This window comes from Elephas maximus, chromosome 15 (assembly GCF_024166365.1).
Source record: "Elephas maximus indicus isolate mEleMax1 chromosome 15, mEleMax1 primary haplotype, whole genome shotgun sequence".
In the NCBI taxonomy this organism is placed as follows: Eukaryota; Metazoa; Chordata; class Mammalia; order Proboscidea; family Elephantidae; genus Elephas; species Elephas maximus.
Window position 1 is genome coordinate 62,810,068 of NC_064833.1, and position 12,764 is coordinate 62,822,831.

The 12,764-nt window shown below is 38.0% G+C and overlaps 1 long non-coding RNA gene across 6 annotated transcripts in view; it reads right to left on the minus strand.

Annotated features, from left to right (window-relative positions):
- The window catches only part of LOC126058989 (uncharacterized), a 38,015-nt gene that overhangs the window by 17,626 nt on the left and 7,625 nt on the right, over nt 1-12,764 (minus strand). For all 6 annotated transcript variants that reach the window (XR_007513338.1, XR_007513336.1, XR_007513341.1 and 3 more), the window contains one exon: nt 4,228-4,324. This is a non-coding gene — a long non-coding RNA (uncharacterized LOC126058989). The remainder of the gene's footprint in view (nt 1-4,227; nt 4,325-12,764) is intronic.

Below are 12,764 nucleotides of genomic sequence, written 5' to 3' on the forward strand. Positions count from 1 at the left end.
CAGTCAGAACAAGGCCATGGGCCAACCGTGGAACAGACCATCAATTGCTCCTATGCAATTTCAAGTTGAAGCTGAAGAAAATTAAAACAAGTCCATAAGAGCAAAAATACAACCTTGAGTATATCCCACCTGAATTTAGAGACCATCTCAAAAATAGATTTGACTCATATTGAACACTAGTAACTGAAGACTAGACAAGTTGAGGGATGACACCAAGGACATCACACATGAAGAAAGCAAAAGGTCATTAAAAAGATAGGAAAGAAAGAAAAGACCAAAATGGGTGTCAGAAGAGACTAATACATGCTTATGAACATAGAGTAGCTAAAGCGAGTGGAAGAAATGATGAAGTGAAAGAGCTAAACAGAAGATTTCAAAGGGCGGCTCAAGAAGACAAAGTATTATAATGAAATGTGCAAAGACCTGAAGTTAGAAAACCAAAAGGGAAGAACATGGTCAGCATTTCTCAAACTGAAAGAACTGAAGAAAAAAATTCAAGCCTTGAGTTGCAATGTTGAAGGACTCTATGGACAAAATATTGAATGATGCAAGAAGTATCAAAAACAAATGGAAGGAATACACAGTCATTGTGCCAAAAAGAACTTGCTGACATTCACCCATTTCAGGAGGGTAACATATGATCAAGAACTGATGGTACTGAAGGAAGAAGTCCAAGTTGCACCCAAGGCATTGGCAAAAACAAGGCTTTAGAAATTGAGGGAATAACAATTGAGATGTTTCAACAGATGCAGTTCTGGAAGTGCTCACTCATGTATGCCAAGTTAATTGGAACATAGCTACCTGGCCAACTGACTGGAAGAGATCCATATTTTTGCCCATTCCAAAGAATGTGGGAATTATCCAACAATATCATTAAGATCAGATGCAAGTAAAATTTTGCTGAAGATACTTCAAAAATGGTTTCAGCAGTACATATACAGAGAACTGCCAGAAATTTAAATTGGATTCAGAAGAGGACGTGGAACCAGGGATATCATTGCTAATGTTAGATGGATCTTGCCTGAAAGCAGGGAAGAGCAGGAAGATATTTAACTGTATTTTATTGACCATGCAGAGGCATTTGGCTGTGTGGGTTATAACAAATTATGGATAACATTGCGAAGGATGGGTTCCAGGACACTTAATTGCGCTCGTGAAGAACCTGTACATAGACCAAGAGGCAGTCATTCAGACAGAACAAGGGGATACTGCATGGTTTAAAATTAGGAAAAGTGTGTGCCTGGGTTGTATCCTCTCACCATATGAATTCAATCTGTATGCTGAGCAAATAATCTGAGAAGCTATACTATATGAAGAAGAATGTGACATCAGGATTGCAGGAAGACTCATTAACAACCTACGATATGCAAATGAAACAATCTTCCTTGCTGAAAGTGAAGAGGACTTGAAGGACTTACTGAGGAAGATCAAAGACTACAGCCTTCATTATGGATTACGCTTCAATATAAAGAAAACAAAAATCCTCACAATTGAATCAATATGCAACATCATGATAAATGGAGAAAATACTGATGTTGTCAAGGATTTTATTTTGCTTGGATCCACAGTCAAGTCCCCTGGAAGCAGCAGTCAAGAAATCAAACGACATATAAAAAAAAAGCAGTGGGCAAATCTGCTGCAAAAGACTTCTTTAAAGTGTTCAAAAGCAAACATGTCACTTTATGGACTAAGGTGCACCTGATCCATACCATGGTATTTTTGATCACCTCATATGCATGCAAAAGTTGGACAGTGAATAAGGAAGACTGAAGAAGAAGTGATGCCTTTGAATTATGATGTTGGTGAAGCATATTGAATGTACCATGGACTGCCAGAAGAATGAACAAATCTGCCTTGGAAGAAGTACAGTGAGAATGCTCCTTAGAAGCAAGGATTAGGAGACTTGTTCATGTCATGTACTTTGGACATACTATCAAGAAGGACCAGTCCCTGGAGAAAGACACCATGCTGGGTAAATTAGAGATTCAGCAAAAAAGTGGAAGATCTTCAACGAGATGGACTGACACAATGGATGCAACAATGGGCTCAAACATAGTGATGATTGTGAGGATGGTGCAGGACTGGCCAGTGTTTTGTTCTGTTGTACATAGGGTCACATTGAGTTGGAACCAACTCAACGGCACCTAACGACAACAAAAATCTACTGAAGAAGAGAACCTTTTCCTCTTCTAGTCTCCCAGGCTTCTTGCGTCACTGAATCAGGCATTTCCCCTTGTGGCTGGGAAGGTTCCTGCTTTCAGGCTTGTTCTCCGTTGGGTGTTCCGCATCCCCGGAGCTGACAGGCTTTTGGAGAAGTATCGAGTGACTTAGTTGTCCCAAACGTTTTCAATAGATATTTGATGTTATAAGGATGTTGTTTAAGGGATAACTCAAAAGCACGTCACCAAATTAGCCTTTTCTAATTTAGGAGAAAGAGCTGAGTAAATTTTAAGACAGATGCATGTGTCACAAAGCTATATCCCTTCCAAACAGCATGCAACAGCATAAGTCACAGATTATGGAATCTCATGTCCCAAAAAGTAGGAAATAATAATATTAGAGAAAAATCAATCTAATTAAAAATTTTAGAAGGACTCTCTCATAAAAAAAAAGAAAAAATGAGAAAAGAAGTATTTTAAAGTATTGATAGGTTATGCATATTATTTTTAAACATTTGATACTAAAATATATCATAAAGAAAACCAAAAGACAACTAGTAAACTGGAAAAAAAAATGATTTCAGCACAAATGACATAAAAGAGTTCATACAGCGTAATATACAAAGACGTGTTATAAATCAAGACGAACAGTCTAGTAGAAAAATATGCAAAGGATATGAATGGGCATTTCATCAAAGAAGAACTAAAGTTCCTGAATAACATACAAGTAAGTATTCAATAAGTACATGAAAGTTCAACCTCATTAGTAATGGCAAAGATGAAAATTAAAAATAACAGTGCAGTCATATTTTTCATGATTGCCTAGGTTGTAATGCATTAATATGTTAATCCTCAAATCTCAGTAGTTTAGCACAAGAAAAGTTGATTTGTCCTTCATGCTATAAGTTCATCGCACGTTAGACCAGGCTCTGTTTCATATAGTCACTTAGTAATTCAGACCCCACAACTAAGAGGTGTTCCATCTAGAACATGCGCCCATCTTGGCCAACGAGGCAGGAGAAGAGATCAGAGAATCACACATGGGTTTTTCCCTGCCTTGACCCAGGAATAACATGAGTTACTTCTGCTCACAATTTTCTTGGCCAGTACTGGTCGTATGTCTTTTAACTTGCAAGGAATTCAGAATGACTATCTCCTAACCTTTGAAATTGTCGAAAATTAAGAAAAAAGGAAAGAAAACCTGCATTGATCAAGATGTTTCTTGCCAAAGGAACAGTGTATGCAAAGGGGAAGATACATGAAACTGTATGGCGTGTTTGGAATTCGGCAAAATAACTACTTGGGAGAAGAAGTATGGTAAGAAATACGTTGGGGAGGTAAAGGTAGGTCCCTTTACAAAGGTTCTTAAGAGTTTAGCCTTCACGCTAGAGATAATGGAGATCACTGAAGATTTTTAAGCAGAACAGTGCTATGATCAAATATGCATTTTTGAAAGATTGCTCTGGTTGCTATGAAAAAAAATGGAGATGGAAAAGCTGGAGACTGACAGATCAAGGAAGACTCAATTGCAGGGAATAATAAAAGTATAAATTAAAAATTGAAATGCTATTATATAATAGACTCAGAGCTTTCCATTACATTAATTCAGGAGAGGAAATCATACCACCATGTACTTTTTTTTACAAATACTAAACATTATAAACCAACCTAATCAAACCACAAAATTTACAATGGGATATTATAAGGGAAAGGCCTCACTGGTTAAAAGAAAAAGACAAACTAATGTGATACGATTCCATTTTGCTCCCACTCTCTGTTACAGTGCTATTGGTAAATTATTGAGTACAACAGTTGGTGTGCTGAAGTGAGTTGAATTTATGTGACGTTTAAGAAGAGTTTACGTAGAGTATGGACTTTCTAGTGGCTCAAATGGTTAAGTGCTAGACTTTTGACCAACAGGTTGGTGGTTTGAACCCATTCACCTTTGCCTGCAAGACTGGAAAGCTAGGTCAGGCTGATCCTGTGTTCCAGTTCCTGTAGATAAGGCCTGACTTTCCAGTCACTGCAGCCCCCAGAAGGCCCTTGGCATCCATCTTATACTACCTACCTGGCCTTGTAGGCATTTGAGTCTGTGGCTCTGCCAAAATTAATCAATAATGATTTTTAAAAGAATTCCATTCTCTTTGTTTCTGAATTGTTTTTCACTGTTTTAAAAAAAAAAGAAACACAAGGTGAGGTGTAATTAGTTACTTCATATGGCCCGTCTAGCCACAGATTTTGTAACTCCCACCAAATGATTGGGTGGGACCATGATAATAAGGTCTATGGAATCCTAATAAGGGAATTGGTCAGTTTTGCCATCCTGCTAGGCTTAAAATGAGCCATCACAGAGGTGGAAGGGAGGATCTCACCACAACCTTGAAAGAAGAGCCAGGAGTGGAGCGTTTCCTTTGGACCTGGGATTCCTGCACTGAGAAGCTCCTGGAACTAGGAGACTGAGAAAGAGAGAGACAGCACTATAACACTGAAGTGGCAAGAAGTGATGGCAGAGAAACAACAGCAGGAGAGACCGGAAGGAGGCTGCACAGTGGGTTTCCCAGCCCACAAAGCTAGAATTGAGCACCCTCAGACTGAGGCTTACTGGCAGAGTGGGGTGCCTCTGGGCACTTATTGGCAGAGCTAAAAGAGCTTTATAACTAACACTTGCACAATCGGCTGAGGGGCCAGAGAGAGGCATGCCTTTGGGCACAGCTAAGAAGAGGCTACCCTGATGGAAAAACTATTCTGAGCTTTTCTGAACCTCAGTTGTAACATGTTACTTCCCTAATAAACACCATATTTGTGAGTATTACCTGTGAGTTCTGTGTGACAGTGGCAATGAATTATCAAACTCAGCAGAGAAGTAGAGGGTGCTGTGGGAGAGAGAGTTGGTGTCAGAATTGGTAAAGCTGGCTGAAAGAGAAGGCATGTCTGACCTCTGCCTCATAGGAATCAGCCTTGGGCTATTGATCTTGATTCTCCCTCCCAGGTGTGAAGTTAGAGAAGATCAGATGCCACCCCCATGCCATTTTTATACAAGGATTTTGAAAATAATATACTGGAGGCTCTGAAACCTACTCTAAGAAAGGTTTCCAAATTTTTTTTTGAGGAATGGTGGCATGAGTAAAAAGTAGTTGTATAAATTCACAAGTTAATAACTCTGAAGGGAGAAAAAAAATCTTGAAATATAATTTTGAATGTGTTAATATATTCATAGTACCTTATATTCATAACTGAGATCTAGAACATTATACAGACACTCATATTGTTCAATGTGTGTCTATTCCAACATAAATTGTTAGTTTTAGAGGTCAGTTTCTTCTTGTGATCATACTGCTTTATCAGCATTACCAAAATATAGGTGATTTTTATACTTTGACAGTGTTTAATATATATTAGACAATACAGAGGAGGTTTGAACATATTGCAAATAAATGAAAGTATTTTTTATCAATGAATGTATGAAAATTATCAAATTGTTGTCCTTGCAATTCAGATAAACCAAAAGAAACCAAACCCACTGCCGTCGAGTTGATTCCGACTCATAGCGACTACGTAGGACAGAGTAGAACTGCTCCATCGAGTTTCCAAGGAGCACCTGGCGGATTTGAACTGCCGACCTCTTGGTTAGCAGCCATAGCACTTAACCACTACGCCACCAGGGTTTCCCCAATTCACATAGTTTTTTTTTTTATTCACAATTCCAGAATACAAATAAAATTCAAAGCCAAGTGTAAAACTAACACCAACACTAGCCGATAAATAAACGTGAAAACCAACAGTAAAACTAACACCCACACTAGCTGATAAAACATATTTTATGGACCCAAATAATCTGTCTGCCAAGATACATACTTAGAAAATTGTACTTTCAGTGCTGCCTAGAAACCCTATTAGTCATCATAAATATTATTATAACCAAATACTCCCATAAACTACTATGCTGCAAATAAAAACAAGTGATTCTGGAATAATATCTACAGTCAGTCTTCTCAATTTCAAATTCTTTGTTTGTTGATTTGTTTATGGAATGGAATAAAATAACTAAAACGGATTTTACCACTAGAATTAAGATATTTTAAACTTAATGGTATTATTTAAATGGAAATATTAATAAGAAATTAACATGAGACTATTTCATATTTATCTAAATTCTGTTCCCCTTTACTGTCTTATTTCCTTGTCTCTTTATTTCTTAGCTATAGAACATTGAAGTGTATAAAAATCGGGGTGATGTTAAATCCTCTTAGAAACAATTTTTTTAAAGAAAGTTTCATTTCATCTTTATAGTGTTTTAAAACATCTAGATTACATGTGGTTTGTGAACCTTAAACTTCCCAGGGATAGAAACTGTCCCTTATACTTAAAGTAACATTTACAGCGTAGCCATATATGCTAGATAAAACCAAACCCATTGCCATCGAGTTGATTCTGACTCATAGCAACCCTATGACTCATAGCCCTCGAGTTGATCCCAACTTATATTGCCCTGATAGGGCAGAGTAGAACTGCCCCATATGGTTCCCAAGGATTGCCTGGTGAATTCAAACTGCCAACCTTTTGGTTAGCAGCTGTAGCTTTTAACCACTATGCCACCAGTGTTTTCATATGCTACTTATTACTATTAATATCAGATATTTTATGGAATAATCATAATAGTAGACTTGTTGTTTAAGGGTATTTAAAAAATATTTAATTATATTGAAGTGAATGCATCTATAAAGTGGAATCACTCTATAGCTAGGATTTTTGAGAAGTGAAGTATTCCGGTTAATTTAATATCCTAAGTACCAACTTCTAAGATAATATTGGCTGTACCTTTACTGAGTGCCAATGATGTCCCAGGGACTGTGCTAAACATTGAAAATAGAACCACATCCATTTCCTCCTCCTATTCCTGACTCTCCTTCTTCTGTTGCTCCAAGCACATAGAGACCAATTGTTGTACCTTGGATGGCCACTTGCAAGCTTTTAAGACCCCAGGTACTACCAACAAAGTAGGAGGTAAAACAAAAGCACGAAACACCTTATTAGGCCAGTTAACTGGGCTGTCCCATGAAACCATGACCCTAAACCTCCAAGTAACAAAATCCCATGTTGTACATAAGCAGTTTCAGCAGCTACTCTTTTTTTTTTTTTGTCATTGTTGTAAATATTTCTATCACACAACTTTTGCCAACTCAACTTTTTGTAGGTGTACAACTTATTGACAGCAATTACAATAATCAGCTATGCAACCCTACCCTTAATCAATGAGATTTTTCCATCACTGTAAACTGAAACTCAGTACTGCGTAAGCAATACCCATTGCCCTCGAGTTGATCCCAACTCATAATGGCCCTACAGGGCAGAGTGGAACTTCCCCATAGGGTTTCCAAGGCTGTAAATCTTTATGAAAGCAGACTGCCACAATTTTCTTCCTCAGAGCAGCTGGTATGTTCAAACCACCGAACTTTCAGTTAGTAGCTGAGCATTTTAGCCACTGCACCACAAGGGCTCCATAAGCCATGGCCTCTCACCCCCTTTTCCCCTTCCTCCCACCCCTACCATGAGACCAGAAGAACTGGATGGTGCTGGCTACCATTACTGAGAATTTTGATCTAATATTCCATCGAAGAATTCTGATCAAAGGGGAAAAATTCAGAGCAGCATTTGAAGTTATTGTGGAATCCAGACTTTATGTAGCTTGAACACCCAAAACTACTGCCCTAGATTAAACCAAAAATATCCCCTGAAGTCTTCTTAAAGCCAACCAATAGTTTAACTAGTAAAGAATGTCTGCCTTGAGCATTATGCTTTTTTAAGATCTATCTATATGGATCAAATTGACAGCAGGAACTCAAAAGATTAGATAGGAAACTTAGGGGGCAGTGAGTTTATGTTAATGAGGGAGGAACAACTCAGAAAAAGAGGTGAGAATGGTTGCACAACTCGAAAAATGTAATCAGGTGCACAACTGAATTGAACATGTAGAAATTATTGAATTGTACATTTTGCTGTGTATATTTTCAACAACAATAACAAAAATAAAATAAATCATTAAAAAGAAAGAAAGAAAATAGAATCACAATCTGATAGATATCTGTCCACAGGGAATTGTCAAGGTCTATTAGTGTGGTACATGCCACAAGAGACATGGTCATCCATTCATTCAACAAACTTACATAAAACACCTAAGGCAAGACAGTCTCTGTGCTAGGCTCAAAAGATACCATTAACTTAACAGAAGTCTGAGACTTCAAGGATCTCATAGTGTGGGGAGAAGTTACCCAAAACAATTACAATAAAAGCATTTAATACCATAAGGACTTAATCCATGCAATTGACATTAGATAGAATATCCCTGGGGAAATAAAATCTGAGCTAAACTTGAAAGATGACATGGGAAAGGGTACTCTAGGCTGAAAGAACGGTATCTGCAGAGGTAGGCAACCTGAACATATGTCTTAATTACTAAGCACTGTTGTAACAGCAATACCAAAAATGGGTGGCTTTAAAAACTAAAATTTATTTTCTCAAAGTTTTGGAGGTTAAAAATCAAATCAATGTCTCAGCTGTGTCCATTCCTTCTGTAAGCCTCTCATACTTTCTGATGCCTGCTGGCAATCCTTGGCATTCCCTGGTGGTCCTTGGCATCTATCTGTCTTCCCTCTTTCTATGTCTTTGCGTCCATTTTGCACATTTATAACTCAGGAGTGATTAGGTTTAGGATCCACCCTACTTTGGTATTAATACATTAATACAGCAAAAGAAAAACCTTATTTTCAAACAGGGTTACTTTTACAGGTACAGGGGTTAGGATTTCAACACATGTTTGGGGGGACACAATTCAATCCACAATGATATCTAAAAGACTTGAGGGTCCAGGATGCTCTGTGGGACACTTAAGGGACCTGAGAGTGGCAGGAAGTGGAGGGTGACACTAAGTCATGAGGAACCTTGTATTCCATACAGGGAAATTTGGACACTACCCTGAGGAAATGGGAAGTCACTGAAAATTTTTAATGAGAGTGACATACTTAGATCATTTTTTTCAGAAATACCTTCTAAGGAAGTTCTGTAGTCAAGGAGACAAGAAAGGGGAGCTAAACAAAGGCAGCAGGAATGGACAAGAAAGGATGGATATAAGCAAGCAGATCGTAGTACGCAGTGATTACCTTTATTATTCTCAGGTTTCTATCCTGGAGGATAGAGTGGACAGTTATATATTCAGGGAGGATATAGAATGCGAAGAATGAGGTAGAAAATCAGTTTGTGTATGCTGAGTTTGAAATATCTTTGACAAACTCAGGTAGAAATGTATCATATCCTGTTGGAAAATAGGGTCTGGAACTTTAAGGTCATGCAGGTCTAGGGTGGAAACACAAGATGTGGGCGATCAATGTAAAGCTGATGGTTAAAGCCATTGGAGTGGATGAGGTGACTCAGGAAGTGAGTGCAGCTGAGAGGAGGGAGCCAAGGGTAGACAGGCAGAGGAAGAGAATCCAAAGAACGAGAAGGAAAAATCAAGTCTGTAAGAAAAGAAAATGACGTGAGGGGAAACACAGAAGGGAAAAAAGATACAAGAAAGAAAGAGTGATTAGGTGTCAAATGCTTTGGAGATGCCAAGTAAGCTAAGTGTTGAGATGTACCTAAAATATTTTGCAAGACTGCATCCAAACCAAGTGGCCAGCAATAAGATATTGGTGGAATAAATTATAGGCCATCCACACAATGCAGATTTTACCCGCCCCCCCCCCAAAAAAAACCCCAAAAGCCTCTACCTTCTGGTATGGAAGATAACTGTTTTGTGATATGGAGGGAACTTTAAACTTTAGAACAGTACAACATACATTGTAAACTACCTTTAGTATGAGAAAGAAGGCAATTGGAATACACATACACAAACATACATATATGCAGTCATGCATATATACATATTCATATTTGTTATATTTGCAAAAAAGAAACACTAGAAGTAAAAATAAAAAGCCAGTATAAATGTTTACCTATTGGGGGAAGGAGAAAAGGGGCAGATGGTCAAAAGAGGTAGATAGAGGTTTTCACACAAAACTTCTGTGGCATAACTTTCTGTATAACTAAATAAAACAAACAAACAAAAAATTGGAAACAAATGAACCTAACGATATATCAAATTGGGAACATAACTTTAAAGAGAAAAAGATTGATTTTAAATCACTTTAGAATACAACATCTTGATGTTACGTATGTCCTTAGAAGGATGCATTCAAGCAATAGAAAGAAGTACGAAAACAGTTTAAACATACCCTGGACGTTATATGCTTTTATGTAATATCGGTATTGATATTTTGTAATTACTTTATTTATAAGCACCTATGGCTGCTAGCCAAAAAGTCAGCAGTTCGGATCCACCAGCTGCTCCTTGGGAATCTTATGGGGCAGTTCTCCTCTGTCCTATAGGGTTGCTATGAGTCAGAATTGACTCGACAGCAGTTTTTTATTGTTAAAGCAATATGTAATGAAGTTAATGATATTCAAAAGTCAGTATTTTCAGTGAAAGAGACAAAAGTACAATTTAAAAAAATTCAGTGAAAAAAACTGAACTATTGAATGTAATTAGAAAGATCAATATAAAGTCATGATTTTTCCAGCTATAGCTCTTGAAATGGCCTAGCAGCAATAAGCATTTTTAGTGCCCAGAGTGTGGTTTCTAATGTAATACACTAAAAGAAACCAAAGCACAAATATAATAAATATTTTGGTGCCAGCCGGAGAATTTGAATCTGATCTGGGCAATAGATGATATAAAAATTTATTAAAATATAAAAAATCAAAGCCAAACCAGTTACCATGGAGTTGACTCCAGCTTATATGTGGCAACCTCATGAATGTCAGAGAACAACTCTGTGTTCCAAAGAATTTTCAGCGGCTCATTTTTCAGAAGTAGACCACCAGGAGGCCTTTCTTCCGCGGTGCCTCTGGGTGGACTCAAACCAACAACTTTTTAGTTAGCAGTCGAGTGCGTTAACCATTTGCCCCATCCAGGAACTTCGCTAAAATACAAAGATGGTTATTATTGACTGGAAACAAAACATGGTGCAGGACAATATGTATAATACAACCTAGTTTTGGTTAAAAAATATATATGCACACTTTGTGTGCAGAGAGAAATATATGCAGCATGGTATTAACAGCTGTAATCTCTGGGATGATCGTATGGAGTTTAAAGTTTTCAAAATTCAGCTTGTCTATAGTAAATGTTTAGTTTACATGTTCTGTTTTTTATAATTTAAGAAAAGGTTATTTAGGAAATAGCATCATGAATAACAACAACTAGCCAACTAGTTCATGGTCGACCTCAAACGTGGTCACCAAGGTTGCAGCGGGGTGAAAAATGGATGGGTGTGAAAATAGGAAGTGTAAAAGACTCAAAATGAATGGGGTACATAGGAAGGAAAGGAGGAAAGAGAGTTCCTAGAAGGAGTCCTTGGGTGGTGTGGACGGTTTAGCACCTGACTACTATCAGAAGGACAAGCCTGGTGATCAGCTTCTGAAAGATCTCAGCCTTGAAAACCTTACGGAGCAGTTCTCTGCAGACGTGTGGTCGCCGTGAGTGGGAATGAACTCACGGCAACTAACAACAGAAGCAGATAGCTCGACGTCTCCAGACATGCTCCTGCATTAGAGCTGGATCTGACTTTCCTCCCCCAGGAATGTACTTCTCACGATATCCACATATGCCTCACTCATTCACCTCCTTTAAGTCTTTGCTCAAATGTCTCCTTTTCACTGAGGCCTATTTAAAATCGTACAACGCTCCTTTCCACTGCCACACACATGCCACACACATATCCCGTTACCCTAATCCTATTTTTTCTCCATAAACCAAACCCAAATCCATTGCCACGAAGTTGATTCGGACTCGTAGTGACCCTATAGGGCAGAGCACAACTGTCTCCTAGGGCTTTCAGGGAGCAGCTGGTAGATTTGAACTGCAGACCTTTTGGTTAGCAGCCATAGCTCTTAACCACTTTGCAACAGGACTCCATTTTTTTCCATAGAGTTTAATAAACTTCTAACATTTTATATAATGTTTACTTCTTTATTGTTTATTGTCTATCGCCTTCACTAAAATTTAGATTTTAATTTAGAACTCTACTTAGTAGAAATTATTTTTGTCTGTTTCATATACCTATATGTTTCAAGCCTTTAGAACTGTGTATGGCACAGTTGATAAATGTGTTGAAATAAAGGAAGAGTTATTTAGAGTTGCGGGAGACTTGAACACGTTTATGTACTGAACTTGACTATTCCCAGGAAGAAAAATGAGCCTGCTTAACCAAGTGCAGTATGATAGAAGGAATCCTTTGCAGTACCTTTGTGTCTTTCTAGAGTTATGTATAGTACAATAGTGAAAAGCTCATTAAAGCTGTTCAGGAAGTCTTACAAGCCAACGAAAACATGAAACTGATTACCATTATGCGTCCATACTCGAAGGTGCTATTTGAGCCTTATTTCTAGTAACATAAAATGCATTGTCAGAGCAAACAGCTACACAACACTTTTGTTGGTGATTTTGCACTGGGAGAAACTCATTGTCTTGGCAACAACGCATTTCAGAAGCACACAGCGTTTGAGCCAGTG